Source organism: Microtus pennsylvanicus, chromosome Y, assembly GCF_037038515.1.
Source record: "Microtus pennsylvanicus isolate mMicPen1 chromosome Y, mMicPen1.hap1, whole genome shotgun sequence".
Taxonomy (NCBI): domain Eukaryota; kingdom Metazoa; phylum Chordata; class Mammalia; order Rodentia; family Cricetidae; genus Microtus; species Microtus pennsylvanicus.
The window spans coordinates 12,145,083-12,162,797 of record NC_134602.1 but is presented as its reverse complement, the minus strand read 5'-3'; the positions used below and the strand labels follow the sequence as shown (position 1 = coordinate 12,162,797).

Here is a 17,715-nt window from a genome sequence, read left to right as displayed (position 1 = left end):
TTCGTCAACACTGTTTAAGTGTTTCATGGCAGGACCTCTTAATGAGCTGCAGGCTTTGCAGCTGAAGCTGAGTCAGGAAGCCTCTCTTAGATGAGGCGCTTGCTTGCCTCTAGCAAGTAGAGCAGACCCAAGAAATTGCCGTAAGAAACATGCTTTACTCTATTCTTTTCTAAGCTTTCTCAGGCTTTCTGTGGACTCAGTTAGCCACACGTCTGGGCGTCATTTGTAGTAATATGGACGGCGGCAGGGTTGCGTCCCCAAATCCCCAGCCGCCTGGCCCGGCTAGCTCAGTCGGTAGAGCATGGGACTCTTAATCCCAGGGTCGTGGGTTCGAGCCCCACGTTGGGCGCCATTTGTAGTAATATGGACGGCGGCAGGGTTGCGTCCCCAAATCCCCAGCCGCCTGGCTCGGCTAGCTTATGCCCCAAATAATGACACGGACACGGTATTCTTTTAAACACTGCTCTGGCCCATTTCTAATCATCTGTGTAGCGCCCCTAGGTGCGCTTACCGGGAAGATTCTAGCCTAAGTCCATCTTGGGTTGGAGCTTCATAGCGTGCGTCTTCCCTGGAGCAGGTAGCATGGCGTCTCTCCTGCGTCTGCTCCGGAGAGCAGAGCTGCGGAGTCTGACCTCACTTCCTCTTCCTCCTGGCATTCTGTTCTGTCTACTCCTCCCACCTATCTTCTAACCAATGAAATGGGCCGAGGCAGTTCCGTTATTGCTTAGCCAATGAAATCAACAGATTGATATATGACACGCCCACATCACCTTACATAAGCCCTCTGCAGGATCAGAAAAGGAGCCTAGTAGCAGGAAGGGAAGCTCAAGCAAGAGATCAAGCTGAAGGTAGAAGTTGCTTTTTAAAAGAGAGAGAGACCACAACTCAATGGGCTGGTATCTCAGTGGCTATTCAGGAAACATCACAGAGAAAGGATCTGCTTCATGCATGAGAGTCACCGATGAGAGTCACCCTTTAAGAAAAAAACCCATCAAAACTCCCAATAACATCATCAGCATTCAACAACATGTCTATGATTTCTTTGCCTTGCCTTTGATTGTGCAGTAAATGATGCTGATAGTTAATCTGTGCAATTAATGCAAATTTCCTTGTAACTGACTAGACAGAATTGACAGGTTATCTTAAACACAGCAGGGAGTCACTCTACGATGGAACTGGTTCATCATCACCTGTGTGACAGTGACATAATTAAGATCTTTCCTTTGTCTATAAATCTCATTATGTTCAACATGATATGTTGTCATACAGATTTCTTAGGGTTTTGTCCCACTGGTGGTTTCCTTGGTATGCTTACATAATTTTTGCCAGATCCAATCAGTTTTGCCATGCACTCTCAGCTCCACGTAATTGTGTTCCCCTTATGTTCCAGTCTAGGCATTTTAGACCTCTTGTAACTGTTGTAAGAGTATCTCATGTTCCACCTAAATGATTTAGGGTTTTATTTAGGCTGGGTTTTATCTTCCATCACTGAGTTCATTGACTTTCCTTGGGCGTAATTCCTGGGACACTGAGCCTAACTCCTGGGGGATTCCTCCAGTTATTTCTCCTTTCTTAGATAGTTTACACTCTCACTATTACTGTGAGAGTGTTTCTGTAGCAAATATTCTTCTCAAGATGAGAAGACATTTCAATGTTACAATCCATTTGTTATTGTGATTTAAATACACCCACACAAACACACACAAGTTAATGCACATACACTAATGTTATCTCAATTAATGGGGCCATTCTGGGGATGTCAAGATCAATATCTCTCGAATGGTTCTCAGAAGGCCATAGGGTGACCCTCTCTAGGTACTTAAGCAGGGAGGAGAAGTTGACCGCACTGTGACATATCCCTAGGAACTATGTGTGCCTTGTCCCATAGTCAGACTGATGACTGACTATCTTGAAAACCACCATGGAACTTTTGTTTGGCAAATGATGGAGATCAAGTCAGGGTCAAAATCAGAAAACTAGATGGAGCTTCCAAGCTCCAGTGGAAGAGCAGATGGATGGAGAAAAAGAGCAAGGATGTCAGGAATATAAGGGCTTGGTCCACACTATGAGACACTGTGCCTGAACTAAGGGGATTTCAACTAATCCAGTGACCTGGGAATGAAAGAACATGGGATCAAACTGGAAGCTCTGAATGTGGCTGACAATTGGGGCAGACGGAGAAGCCAAAGATAATGGCACTTGCAATTGTCTGCATATCATACACTGGCTTTTTGTGATCATATTATTTGTGGATGCATACCTTGCTAAATCTGGATGGATGAAGGGTGGGCTTGGACTTCCCACAGCTCAAAGTACCCTGCCCTCTATTTGGACTGGTGTTTGAGTGGAGAGGTTTATTTGCAGAGCTAGAAGAATGTGGGAGGAGGAAGAGAAGTGGAAATTTTGATAATTATTATTATGAAGTAATGGAAAAATCAATAGAAAATAACCAATCAGGACATTGGAGCTAGGAAAAAAAAACATTCATGTGAGTTGTTGACTCAAACCAAAAATTATTTTACAGAAAAAAAAAACACATAAATGCGTTGCGTTACTTGGAAAATATGACTCAAGTAATTGGGAAGAAGATTGGGGTTTTTATTTTGGGTCTTCATGGGGCTGTATGAGCAGCATTTTAGGACCTGTATGCTGGATATTTCTGGGGGTTAGTAGGGAAGAAACCTGGCTAGGAGGAGTTTTATGACATAAGTAGAGCCTTGATGATGTCACAAAGCTTTGGTTGGGGGTGGCAACTCTGTTCCACATGAAGCACTAGTCTTCTGTGAAGGTGGGCTTACTATCTTCACGGTGGCTGAGGAGGTCAGTTCAGCTCTTGGGCTCCACAACTGTTCAACCGAATTTCCAGAAGTTGGAATCTAGAGAGCCAAGATATTTTCTTTTGGTAAATATGTTTAGGAAGCAACTAGGACCACTGTAGTGAAAGAAAGGTTTCTTTCAAATCTGCTCTGGGTCCAAAATTTATGTCGTTAACAGCTCCTATATTTGATAGCTGGGGGACGATTAATGTCAGGTATTCTCCCCACTCTATCTTTGCTAAAAATGTCCAATTCCTCAGTCCACTTAAATGGCAAAGATCCTCTTTGTCCATATGTGTTTTAAAAGATAATTATTTCTAATAGGTGCTGTTGCACAGATTAATGTTTCTTTCTTTTGGCAGTTTGACTCACAGTACTCACTTCTCTAATGAAGATACAGAATATCTTTATGTAATCAACCTGCATCTGGATCAGGAGACACAATAGAGAGAGCCAGTGGACTGGAGTGCCATGACCTTGGGCAGGTGGTTATAGATCAGCCAACTAACCAGTAGCTTGAGTGGTAAGGAGAGGAGTGGCTGTTCTTTGAATTCTTTGCCATCTGTTCAGATATTTCTTTCTCACTTTAGGTATAGGCATAGCTTCCTCTCTCATTGATATAGTAAGTCAGGAAGTAGGTTTCTCAGTAGAGGTCAATTGCATTTTGCAGCAGGAATATGTCTCTGATACACATATACTGAGCTGTAGACAAGAGTTTGATAATTTTCCTATTAATTTCTTAAGAACATATTACATTTAGGTATCCAAATCTATTCATCCCTGCCTTTTTCACCTGCTCCAAAGTTATTCCTAAAAAGAGCCTTGACCTCACATCCTCACCTTCTTATCCTTGCAGGCACTTATGGTGGAGGAAACCACTTTGTGTCTGATTTAAACTGAAGAGTTCTTCCTATGCAGAGATTGGCAGCTATGAAGCCCAAGCACAGAAACAGAGCCAAGAGACAGAGGAACAGGAGTGCTGTGGCCTATCTCAGAAAGTCTCCCGCCATGATGAAGATGCCTCTTAGTATGAGTTGCATGCCACATCTCCAGAAGAAGAATGGGCCATCGCTCCAGAAGCAAAAACTTAGTAAGCCTTTTGAGGCCCTGGAGAATATTGTTGGCCGCAGAATTTCTCATGGCTGGAAGGAAGCCAATGAACCAGTCACCCATTGGAAAGCCATCATTCTAGATCAACTGCCAACATATCCCTCTCTCTATTTGTTGAAATATGATGGGATTGATTGTGTCTATGGCTTGGAGCTTCATAGTGATGAAAGGATTTTAAACCTGAAGATCCTGCCGAACAATGTGCCATTTCCTCAGGTGACAGACACTCATCTCTCAAACACCATAGTTGGCAGAGCAGTGAAACATACATTCATGGGCACAAATGGCTCTAAGAATGACTGGAACGGGATGGTCCTAGAAGAGGTGCCAATCATGAAGACCTGGTTTTATATTACCTACAAGAAAGATCCGGTCTTGTACATTTACCACCTCCTGGATGACTACCTGGAAGGCAACCTCCACATCATGCCAGGCTCTAAGGAAGAGTGGAGTGGCGTGGTCCCAGATGAGGTGCAGACCATAACGACCTGTTTCTACATTGTCAACGAGAATGATCCGGTCCTGTACCTTTACCACCATCATGATGATTCCATTGAAGGCAACCTCCACATCACGCCTGAATGTCCTCCAGGAGAGGTGACTTTGGAATTAGGCAGGGATTCCTTGGAGGGCAAAAGAGTGCAGTACAACAAAAAAGATGGAACCCAAGAGATAGGTAAAATTATTTGCCAAGTTCCCAACAAACCTTCTGTGTATTTCATCAAGTTTGATAATGACTTCCATATCTATGTCTATGATTTGGTGAAGATCTGTTAAAGTGAAATTCTCAAAATTTGAGGGGCAGACTTAATTCTCTCCTTGGGAATGTGTGTTTTCAGAGATACCTCAGGTCTTCTATGAATCCTGGTATCTTTTCCAATGGATTATTCTTTCTCAAAGAATAAAAATTTGTTAACATGTTGTGTTATTTGGTCAATGATGGATTGTGTTTGGTGGATGGGGCATCACAGAAATACATGCCTTAAAACAAAGCAGGATTTATGGTCTTTTCCCCTTGGAGAGTAAAGGACTGGGGATGCGTGGTGTGGTAAAAGACAAGATGGCTGTCAAGGAAGCAGTGGAGAGGGGACAAAAAGTTGTATGATCTCGGGGCGGTATGAAGCTTGAGGGAAAACCATGTCAAATGGAAAGATGTGACCGCTATCAGCGTGAGGTATTGGGACTTAAGAGGATAAAGAGTAGATTAATCAGGAAGGGACACAAATGTATACTCAAAATCAGAGAAAATTAGGTTTCATTTGATGAATGGTTTAATTCGTACTGGCTGTAAGTCAAAGGATGTTTGATCTCCACTAGAGCATGTTGCTTAGTGAAAAGTGTCTCCGCTCAGTTGCTCTTCTCCAGTAAGTTGGACATCAAGCTACCTACTTAGTTTTGCCAGAATTCTGTCTGCCACCTACTTTGTCATGCCTGGATTCGGTATGCCTTGAACTCTCATAGGTCTTATCCATGCCATCCAACCCTTGTCAGTTCATTTAAATAATTGCCCTGCCATATCTGGAAAACAGTGTTCCCTTTCATTGATCATGTTCTGTAGGACTTGGGCTATAAAACTCATGAACACACTCACCCACACACAGGATAAACATGTACATATGATGCCCACTAGTGTGTGACATGCACACATATGATGAATGCACAGAACTCCATAATATCAGTAAAGTAGGGAATCCATGATGCTAGGTGGAGTCTGGCAAAGACCCCACACACCCATCAAACTGCCAAATACCAGTATGGTACTGATGTCTGACTCCCATCCTGTAAGGAACCTGCCGTCCTGTAACTGGGCTATTTTTGGTTCCTTCATCTTCACAAACTTGGTTAAAATGTTAGGGTTGTCAAATTCGGAGTTAGGGTCCAGCATGTAGATCAGCTGTCCCAGGTCAGGTGATTTGGCTACAATTTGGGTGAGATATTGTACCAGGGAATTCTGGTACACCCTCTCCTCTTCTTCTCCCTGTCCTCATCATCACTCTTGTGGGTGGGCCTGGAGCACAAAGAAGGTAAAATGGAATAAGCCTCCTCCTTAGTGGAAAACCTTGTCAATCCTTAATTTGACCTGTCTCTCTGAGGGAATGCAGCACATTTTTTCATACTAGGTCTCCTCATTCATTGGTTCACTCATTTTTCCAATGAATGATTTAATTCATCCATTCTTCCTTGTCTCTCTCTCTTCTTTCTTCCCTTCTTCCATGTCCCCCTTGATTGTAGAAATTTGAGCAGCAGGGCTGCATCCCCATGGGGCCGCCTTGTAAGGTTATGCTCCGAAATAACAACACAAAACTATTCATTTCAACACTGCCTGCCCCATTATTTTCACCCTCTTAACCCATGTCTAATAATGTATGTTGCAGCACGAGGTGCGCTTAGAAGGAAAGATTTAGCATGTCTGACCTGGTGGCTGGCTGTATCGCCATCTGCCTCAGAGTGCAGAGCTACCATTTCTGCCCATGGGAGAGGTGCATGGCATCTCTAAGCTCAATTCCTATTCCTCCCAGCATTCTCTTATGTTTATTCCACCCACCTATGTTTTAACCTTTCAGGCCAAACAGTTTCTTTATTTAATTAACCAATGACCTATACTCCATCATTACTCCTATTTCTGTTTAAACAAGAACGGAATCTTTAACTTTAACATAGCAAAATTACATATAACAAAACAGTTATCAAGCAAGAATTACAGTTACAATATTTATATCTATTTTATCTTTTATCATAACAATGGAAAACTATAGCTATCTATCTATTCTTCAACTCCATCAGAGACTCCAGAATAATACAGTATTACCTAAGCAAACAAAAAGTAAGCCATTTTCAAACTCTAGAAATGACAGAGACATCTCGCTGCCTGGACAGTCACCGAAAGTTCCTCTGTACCGTTGGTGTTACCATCCTCAACCTACAGGCCCATAGTTTCCAGCAGACATTTCCATGAAGCAGGAAATTTCAAAGGCAGTCGCTATCTGCTTGTCTTGAAGAATGTTTTGCTGACACTTTCCTGAATCAGGAACACGAAAAGATCATCTCGCCTTTAGGCAAGTTCAGTAGTCCTCTCTCTGAGTGTTTTCTGTGTACAGTTTATGCAACAATCCAGGCAAGAGCAGTTTCTTCCCCAAATGGCTATCAAACTCCATAAGGATCCTTTTTGATGCCCATCTTCTTCCAGAAGTAGATATGTGCTGCCAAGAGTAGAGTGTCTCACTGTCATGAAAAACCCTAAGGTACTAAAACATTAAATACCCTATTTTGTAGTCTAGAGAGATATGAATAATGCCTATCTAACTGAAATATATATATATATATATATATATGTAGCTAGAAAATCTAACTAACATGACTACAAACTTGACTATTATTAATGATTATCCATTAATAACCTATATACATTATATTTTTAAATGAACTACACAATCACAATACCTTAATTAAGATCAAAAATGCATATACATGTAACAAAATTGACCTAAAATCTCTATCAGTAAAGCAAAATCTATACTAATGCAAATATTCATATCTATATCACATCCCACTTTAAATGTAAAAGAACGTTCATAAGCCATATTTGGGAACGTGGGTGCAGTTTTTTCTCTCCAAAATGCTTCCTGCTGAATGGTGGCATCATTATTGATTTATCTCAGTTGGCAGTTGAGCGAAGCAATTTTTTAAAGGTGTTCACAGCAACCTTTAAGTAGGGCGTGGTCCATCCTACCATATTAGTATAGAGGCATCCACAGACTATCACCCTCTGTGAAAACAAAATAGAAACTCCTTTCCAAAGCATCATGTCCTTAGATCCAAATTTCAAAGTCAAGGCATTTTCAAAATATCTATGTTGGATTATTTCAGCAGCCTTTATAAAGAAACATCTTTTAACAGCTATTGCTACTGCCTCAAAATTCACATGATTCAAAAAGAGCATAATAGCATACAATATCAAAATTCGCTGTGAATTTTCCATCTTTGTGCGCTTCAATTTAACCTCTATTTTGTTTATTTTTCCCTTTTATTTTTTGCCTTTTGAGACAGGTTCTCTGTATCTTTGACCTGGAATAACTCTGTATACCTGTCTGTCCTTGTAGTCTCAGAGATCTGCCACTCTCTGCCTTTCAGGCATTGTGATTAAAGGTGTATGCTACTACACTTTGAACTCACAATTATCTGTTTGTCTCTGCCTTCAAGGCACTGGGATTAAAGGCGTGTGCTACCTCACCTTGAAGGTACAGAGGTCAAACCTCCCTCTGCCTCCCATGTGTTGGGTTTACAGGTGTGTACGACCACACCCAACAACTCTCTTCCTTTTTTTAACTTTAAGAACTTCAAATTTTAGCCTGCACATATTTTTAACACACTGTAAATCATTTAAAAATTTTCTTTGTCTTTGAATCTCTCTTTACTCTATTTCTCTCTCTGTTTTTCTGACCACATGAGTCTTTCATTTACCAAGCAATCTCAGTAGGACTAAAGCCGTGGCTTTGCTGGCCAGATGTAGCCCATTCCTTAGCTTTCTGCCATTCCAACCTTGTGGCTGAGGTACCGAACAGAGCCGCATTCAGTGCCACAAGTCTACAGTGTTTCAAGGTCCTTGCCATCAAAGAGGCTGCAACAGACAACACTCAAGCCCTCTTTCTGTAGCTGGCCCTCCTTCCTCAAATAGTCAGAGTTTGCCCAGGCAGGATGGCCCAGAAAGCCGGCATTTTAAAACAACACAGTTTTTTTTTTCCTGCTACTGCTGAAAACATACAGGCATTCTGTTGGCTTTTATCAACACCATTTAAATGTTTTGTGGCAGGACCTCTTAAGGGCTGCAGGGTTTTGCAGCTGAAGCTGAGTCAGCAAGGCTCTTTTAGATGAGAGCCCTTGCTTTCTTCTAGCAAGCAGAGCAGACCGAGAAATCGCTGCTACCAAGAAAACATGCTTTACTCTTTCCCAAGCTTTCTCAGGCTTTCAGTGGATTCAGTTGTCCACAAGGCTGCAAGCCATTCTGTAGTTATTTGAGCAGCGAGGCTGTGTCCCCAGACCCACGGCCGCATGAAAGTTATGCCTGAAATAAATACATAAAAACTGTATTCTTTTAAACACTGCTGGCCCATTAGATTCAGCATTTTAACCCATTTCTAATAATCAGTGTAGTATAATGAGGTGCACTTACCAGGAAAAATTCAGCATGTGTGACATGGTGGCTGGCTGCATCGACATCTGCCTCAGAGAGCAGAGCTTTGGCATCTGCCGGGGAGAGGGCAGCATGGCTTCTCTGAGCTCACTACCTCTTCCTCTCGGCATTCTATTTTGTTTACTCCACCTACCTATGTTCTAACCTATCAGCTGAAGCGGATTCTTTCTTTAATTAATCAAAAAACTTCTTCTGTCACTTTATCCTTTCAACAGCTTGCCCATATAAATCTCCCATGTGTCTTCTGTTGTATAATCTTTCATTTGTAAAGAACTTGCACTCTCAGGGGAGGATTTTTCTGACATCTCTGTGGATGGAGATCATATGAGGAAGATCAGATGAGCAACCATGACAACTCTAATGCTGTAGAGTTAGGTGGACCAGAGATTGATGGCTGACATCCCTGTGCTATGCATCAGATGCCCCTGAACTCTGGCCCTGTTGACAGACAGGCAGACATCAAGTTGGTCACACATACTTAACTCATTCAGGTTCACAGATACTGTAAATGGAGTTTTAATTCTTCTCCTAAACTAATAAAGAAACCAAGATTAGGAGAAGAGAAGAGCCTGAACTAAGGCCTCAAAATGGGTCATTTTGCAAAGGAAAGGTTACCTGCCTCCATGTATGCTGCCTCCCTTTCTTAGTCAAATCCATCCTTCCAGTGTCTAGCTAACAGCTAACCATAGGATTGAACCCAACTGCCTTTGATTTCTGAAATAAGTGCTGTCCCCTTAAGGTCTCATAACAGCACAGGAAGGTTTGTAAGACTGTCCCAGCAACAATTTAAAGCAATTCTAGGACACCAAAGATGCAGCAAATTTGGTTTATTGGTAATATAGATCGTTCTGATGGGAAAAAATGATGTAGCATTAAAAAAAAAACAGATTGGTGTACTCACGATGAATACATTATATGGCACACACAGGCTTCTGGTTCTGAATACTTCATGCTCGGTGGGTTTCAGAGATTGTGTGACCCTGAAACTAGCTGGAGGCTTTGGGGCCTTGAAAGGACAAGACTTAATATTTCAGGACATCCTTGTACTTGGTCCCCACTGTTTACTGATTTCCTTACAGAGAATGAGCAGCCATCTACTCCTGCTGCCATGCCTTCCCCACATGAACAGAGAGAAGACCCTATACACACAGGTCGCTTGTATCACATGTGAAGGCATAAGTCACAAACAAACTCCCACAGCAGTTTAGAATTGTGATTAATAGAATGATTAGTTCTTGAAAGGGGAAAAACTTAGAGATCACAATCCCTTACAAAAGCCCTCTGCAGGATCAGAAAAGGAGCCTAGTAGCCGGAAGGGAAGCTCAAGCAAGAGATCAAGCTGAAGGTAGAAGTTGATTTTTAAAAGAGAGAGAGACCACAACTCAATGGGCTGGTATCTCAGTGGCTATTCAGGAAACATCACAGAGAAAGGATCTGCTTCATGCATGAGAGTCACCGATGATTTCCCTTTAAGAAAAAAACCCATCAAAACTCCCAATAACATCATCAGCATTCAACAACATGTCTATGATTTCTTTGCCTTGCTTTTGATTGTGCAGTAAATGATGCTGATAGTTAATCTGTGCAATTAATGCAAATTTCCTTGTAACTGACTAGACAGAATTGACAGGTTATCTTAAACACAGCAGGGAGTCACTCTACGATGGAACTGGTTCATCATCACCTGTGTGACAGTGACATAATTAAGATCTTTCCTTTGTCTATAAATCTCATTATGTTCAACATGATATGTTGTCATACAGATTTCTTAGGGTTTTGTCCCACTGGTGGTTTCCTTGGTATGCTTACATAATTTTTGCCAGATCCAATCAGTTTTGCCATGCACTCTCAGCTCCACGTCATTGTGTTCCCCTTATGTTCCAGTCCAGGCATTTTAGACCTCTTGTAACTGTTGTAAGAGTATCTCATGTTCCACCTAAATGATTTAGGGTTTTATTTAGGCTGGGTTTTATCTTCCATCACTGAGTTCATTGACTTTCCTTGGGTGTAATTCCTGGGACACTGAGCCTAACTCCTGGGGGATTCCTCCAGTTATTTCTCCTTTCTTAGATAGTTTACACTCTCACTATTACTGTGAGAGTGTTTCTGTAGCAAATATTCTTCTCAAGATGAGAAGAAATTTCAATGTTACAATCCATTTGTTATTGTGATTTAAATACACACACACAAACACACACAAGTTAATGCACATACACTAATGTTATCTCAATTAATGGGGCCATTCTGGGGATGTCAAGATCGATATCTCTCGAGTGGTTCTCAGAAGGCCATAGGGTGACCCTCTCTAGGTACTTAAGCAGGGAGGAGAAGTTGACCGCTCTGTGACATGTCCCTAGGAACTATGTGTGCCTTGTCCCATAGTCAGACTGATGACTGACTATCTTGAAAACAACCATGGAACTTTTGTTTGGCAAATGATGGAGATCAAGTCAGAGTCAAAATCAGAAAACTAGATGGAGCTTCCAAGCTCCAGTGGAAGAGCAGATGGATGGAGAAAAAGAGCAAGGATGTCAGGAATATAAGGGCTTGGTCCACACTATGAGACACTGTGCCTGAACTAAGGGGATTTCAACTAATCCAGTGACCTGGGAATGAAAGAACATGGGATCAAACTGGAAGCTCTGAATGTGGCTGACAATTGGGGCAGACGGAGAAGCCAAAGATAATGGCACTTGCAATTGTCTGCATATCATACACTGGCTTTTTGTGATCATATTATTTGTGGATGCATACCTTGCTAAATCTAGATGGATAAAGGGGGGCTTGGACTTCCCACAGCTCAAAGTACCCTGCCCTCTATTTGGACTGGTGTTTGAGTGGAGAGGTTTATTTGCAGAGCTAGAAGAATGTGGGAGGAGGAAGAGAAGTGGAAATTTTGATAATTATTATTATGAAGTAATGGAAAAATCAATAGAAAATAACCAATGAGGACATTGGAGCTAGGAAAAAAAAACATTCATGTGAGTTGTTGACTCAAACCAAAAATTATTTTACAGAAAAAAAAAACACATAAAGGCGTTGAGTTACTTGGAAAATATGACTCAAGTAATTGGGAAGAAGATTGGGGTTTTTATTTTGGGTCTTCATGGGGCTGTATGAGCAGCATTTTAGGACCTGTATGCTGGATATTTCTGGGGGTTAGTAGGGAAGAAACCTGGCTAGGAAGAGTTTTATGACATAAGTAGAGCCTTGATGATGTCACAAAGATTTGGTTGGGGGTGGCAACTCTGTTCCACATGAAGCACTAGTCTTCTGTGAAGGTGGGCTTACTATCTTCACGGTGGCTGAGGAGGTCAGTTCAGCTCTTGGGCTCCACAACTGTTCAACCGAATTTCCAGAAGTTGGAATCTAGAGAGCCAAGATATTTTCTTTTGGTAAATATGTTTAGGAAGCAACTAGGACCACTGTAGTGAAAGAAAGGTTTCTTTCAAATCTGCTCTGGTCCAAAATTTATGTCGTTAACAGCTCCTATATTTGATAGCTGGGGGACGATTAATGTCGGGTATTCTCCCCACTCTATCTTTGCTAAAAATGTCCAATTCCTCAGTCCACTTAAATGGCAAACATCCTCTTTGTCCATATGTGTTTTAAAAGATAATTATTTCTAATAGGTGCTGTTGCACAGATTAAGGTTTCTTTCTTTTGGCAGTTTGACTCACAGTACTCACTTCTCTAATGAAGATACAGAATATCTTTATGTAATCAACCTGGATCTGGATCAGGAGACACAATAGAGAGAGCCAGTGGACTGGAGTGCCATGACCTTGGGCAGGTGGTTATAGATCAGCCAACTAACCAGTAGCTTGAGTGGTAAGGAGAGGAGTGGCTGTTCTTTGAATTCTTTGCCATCTGTTCAGATATTTCTTTCTCACTTTAGGTATAGGCATAGCTTCCTCTCTCCTTGATATAGTAAGTCAGGAAATAGGTTTCTCAGTAGAGGTCAATTGCATTTTGCAGCAGGAATATGTCTATGATACACATATACTGAGCTGTAGACAAGAGTTTGATAATTTTCCTATTAATTTCTTAAGAACATATTCCATTTAGGTATCCAAATCTATTCAGCCCTGCCTTTTTCACCTGCTCCAAAGTTATTCCTAAAAAGAGCCTTGACCTCACATGCTCACCTTCTTATCCTTGCAGGCACTTATGGTGGAGGAAACCACTTTGTGTCTGATTTAAACTGAAGAGTTCTTCCTATGCAGAGATTGGCAGCTATGAAGCCCAAGCACAGAAACAGAGCCAAGAGACAGAGGAACAGGAGTGCTGTGGCCTATCTCAGAAAGTCTCCCGCCATGATGAAGATGCCTCTTAGTATGAGTTGCATGCCACATCTCCAGAAGAAGAATGGGCCATCGCTCCAGAAGCAAAAACTTAGTAAGCCTTTTGAGGCCCTGGAGAATATTGTTGGCCGCAGAATTTCTCATGGCTGGAAGGAAGCCAATGAACCAGTCACCCATTGGAAAGCCATCATTCTAGATCAACTGCCAACATATCCCTCTCTCTATTTGTTGAAATATGATGGGATTGATTGTGTCTATGGCTTGGAGCTTCATAGTGATGAAAGGATTTTAAACCTGAAGATCCTGCCGAACAATGTGCCATTTCCTCAGGTGACAGACACTCATCTCTCAAACACCATAGTTGGCAGAGCAGTGAAACATACATTCATGGGCACAAATGGCTCTAAGAATGACTGGAACGGGATGGTCCTAGAAGAGGTGCCAATCATGAAGACCTGGTTTTATATTACCTACAAGAAAGATCCGGTCTTGTACATTTACCACCTCCTGGATGACTACCTGGAAGGCAACCTCCACATCATGCCAGGCTCTAAGGAAGAGTGGAGTGGCGTGGTCCCAGATGAGGTGCAGACCATAACGACCTGTTTCTACATTGTCAACGAGAATGATCCGGTCCTGTACCTTTACCACCATCATGATGATTCCATTGAAGGCAACCTCCACATCACGCCTGAATGTCCTCCAGTAGAGGTGACTTTGGAATTAGGCAGGGATTCCTTGGAGGGCAAAAGAGTGCAGTACAACAAAAAAGATGGAACCCAAGAGATAGGTAAAATTATTTGCCAAGTTCCCAACAAACCTTCTGTGTATTTCATCAAGTTTGATAATGACTTCCATATCTATGTCTATGATTTGGTGAAGATCTGTTAAAGTGAAATTCTCAAATTTTGAGGGGCAGACTTAATTCTCTCCTTGGGAATGTGTGTTTTCAGAGATACCTCAGGTCTTCTATGAATCCTGGTATCTTTTCCAATGGATTATTCTTTCTCAAAGAATAAAAATTTGTTAACATGTTGTGTTATTTGGTAAATGATGGATTGTGTTTGGTGGATGGGGCATCACAGAAATACATGCCTCAAAACAAAGCAGGATTTATGGTCTTTTCCCCTTGGAGAGTAAAGGACTGGGGATGCGTGGTGTGGTAAAGGACAAGATGGCTGTCAAGGAAGCAGTGGAGAGGGGACAAAAAGTTGTATGATCTCGGGGCGGTATGAAGCTTGAGGGAAAACCATGTCAAATGGAAAGATGTGACCGATATCAGCGTGAGGTATTGGGACTTAAGAGGATAAAGAGTAGATTAATCAGGAAGGGACACAAATGTATACTCAAAATCAGAGAAAATTAGGTTTCATTTGATGAATGGTTTAATTCGTACTGGCTGTAAGTCAAAGGATGTTTGATCTCCACAAGAGCTTGTTGCTTAGTGAAAAGTGTCTCCGCTCAGTTGCTCTTCTCCAGTAAGTTGGACATCAAGCTACCTACTTAGTTTTGCCAGAATTCTGTCTGCCACCTACTTTGTCATGCCTGGATTCGGTATGCCTTGAACTCTCATAGGTCTTATCCATGCCATTCAACCCTTGTCAGTTCATTTAAATAATTGCTCTGCCATATCTGGAAAACAGTGTTCCCTTTCATTGATCATGTTCTGTAGGACTTGGGCTATAAAACTCATGAACACACTCACCCACACACAGGATAAACATGTACATATGATGCCCACTAGTGTGTGACATGCACACATATGATGAATGCCCCCAACTCCATAATAACAGTAAAGTAGGGAATCCATGAGGCTAGGTGGATTCTGGCAAAGAACCCACACACCCATCAAACGGCCAAATACCAGTATGGTACTGATGTCTGACTCCCATCCTGTAAGGAACCTGCCGTCCTATAACTCGGCTATTTTTGGTTCCTTCATCTTCACAAACTTGGTTAAAATGTTAGTGTTGTCAAACTGCGAGTTAGGGTCCAGCATGTAGATCAGCTGTCCCAGGTCAGGTGATTTGTCTACAATTTGGGTGAGAAATTGTACCAGGGAATTCTGGTACACCCTCTCCTCTTCTTCTCCCTGTCCTCATCATCACTCTTGTGGGTGGGCCTGGAGCACAAAGAAGGTAAAATGGAATAAGCCTCCTCCTTAGTGGAAAACCTTGTCAATCCTTAATTTGACCTGACTCTCTGAGGGAATGCAGCACATTTTTTTCCTACTAGGTCTCCTCATTCATTGGTTCACTCATTTTTCCAATGAATGATTGAATTCATCCATTCATCCCTGTCTCTATCTCTTCTTTCTTCCCTTCTTCCATGTCCCCCTTGATTGTAGAAATTTGAGCAGCAGGGCTGCATCCCCATGGGGCCGCCTTGTAAGGTTATGCTCCGAAATAACAACACAAAACTATTCATTTCAACACTGCCTGCCCCATTATTTTCACCCTCTTAACCCATGTCTAATAATGTATGTTGCAGCACGAGGTGCGCTTAGAAGGAAAGATTTAGCATGTCTGACCTGGTGGCTGGCTGTATCGCCATCTGCCTCAGAGTGCAGAGCTACCATTTCTGCCCATGGGAGAGGTGCATGGCATCTCTAAGCTCAATTCCTATTCCTCCCAGCATTCTCTTATGTTTATTCCACCCACCTATGTTCTAACCTTTCAGGCCAAACAGTTTCTTTATTTAATTAACCAATGACCTATACTCCATCATGACTCCTATTTCTGTTTAAACAAGAACGGAATCGTTAACTTTAACATAGCAAAATTACATATAACAAAACAGTTATCAAGCAAGAATTACAGTTACAATATTTATATCTATTTTATCTTTTATCATAAAAATGGAAAACTATAACTATCTCTCTCTTCTTCAACTCCATCAGAGACTCCAGAATAATACAGTATTACCTAAGCAAACAAAAAGTAAGCCATTTTCAAACTCTAGAAATGACAGAGACATCTCGCTGCCTGGACAGTCACCCAAAGTTCCTCTGTACCGTTAGTGTTACCATCCTCAGCCTACAGGCCCATAGTTTCCAGCAGACATTTCCATGAAGCAGGAAATTTCAAAGGCAGTCACTATCTGCTTGTCTTGAAGAATGTTTTGCTGACCCTTTCCTGAATCAGGAACACGAAAAGATCACCTCACCTTTAGGCAAGTTCAGTAGTCCTCTCTCTGAGTGTTTTCTGTGTACAGTTTATGCAACAACCCAGGAAAGAACAGTTTCTTCCCCAAATGGCTATCAAACTCCATAAGGATCCTCTGTGATGCCCATCTTCTTCCTGAAGTAGATATGTGCTGCCAAGAGTAGAGTGCCTCACTGTCATGAAAAACCCTAAGTTGCTAAAACATTAAATACCCTATTTTGTAGTCTAGAGAGATATGAATAATGCCTATCTAACTGAAATATATATATATATATATATATATATATATATATATATATATGTAGCTAGAAAATCTAACTAACATGACTACAAACTTGACTATTATTAATGATTATCCATTAATAACCTATATACATTATATTTTTAAATGAACTACACAATCACAATACCTTAATTAAGATCAAAAATGCATATACATGTAACAAAATTGACCTAAAATTTCTATCAGTAAAGCAAAATCTATACTAATGCAAATATTCATATCTATATCACATCCCACTTTAAATGTAAAAGAACATTTATAAGCCATATTTGGGAACGTGGGTGCAGTTTTTTCTCTCCAAAATGCTTCCTGCTGAATGGTGGCATCATTATTGATTTATCTCAGTTGGCAGTTGAGCGAAGCAATTTTTTAAAGGTGTTCACAGCAACCTTTAAGTAGGGCGTGGTCCATCCTACCATATTAGGATAGAGGCATCCACAGACTATCACCCTCTGTGAAAACAAAATAGAAACTCCTTTCCAAAGCATCATGTCCTTAGATCCAAATTTCAAAGTCAAGGCATTTTCAAAATATCTATGTTGGATTATTTCAGCAGCTTTTATAAAGAAACATCTTTTAGCAGCTATTGCTACTGCCTCAAAATTCAAATGATTCAAAAAGAGCATAATAGCATACAATATCAAAATTCGCTGTGAATTTTCCATCTTTGTGCGCTTCAATTTAACCTCCATTTTGTTAATTTTTCCTTTTTATTTTTTGCCTTTTAGGCAGGGTCTCTGTATCTTTGACCTGGAATAACTCTGTATACCTGTCTGTCCTTGTAGTCTCAGAGATCTGCCTCTCTCTGCCTTTCAGGCATTGGGATTAAAGGTGTATGCTACTACAC

General features: G+C 41.3%; 1 non-coding gene across 1 annotated transcript; it reads left to right on the top strand.

Moving 5' to 3' along the window:
- Nucleotides 1-276: 276 nt before the first annotated feature.
- On the top strand, nucleotides 277-349 carry Trnak-cuu (transfer RNA lysine (anticodon CUU)). Its single transcript has one exon. It is a non-coding gene; the product is annotated as a tRNA-Lys (tRNA).
- Nucleotides 350-17,715: the final 17,366 nt, after the last annotated feature.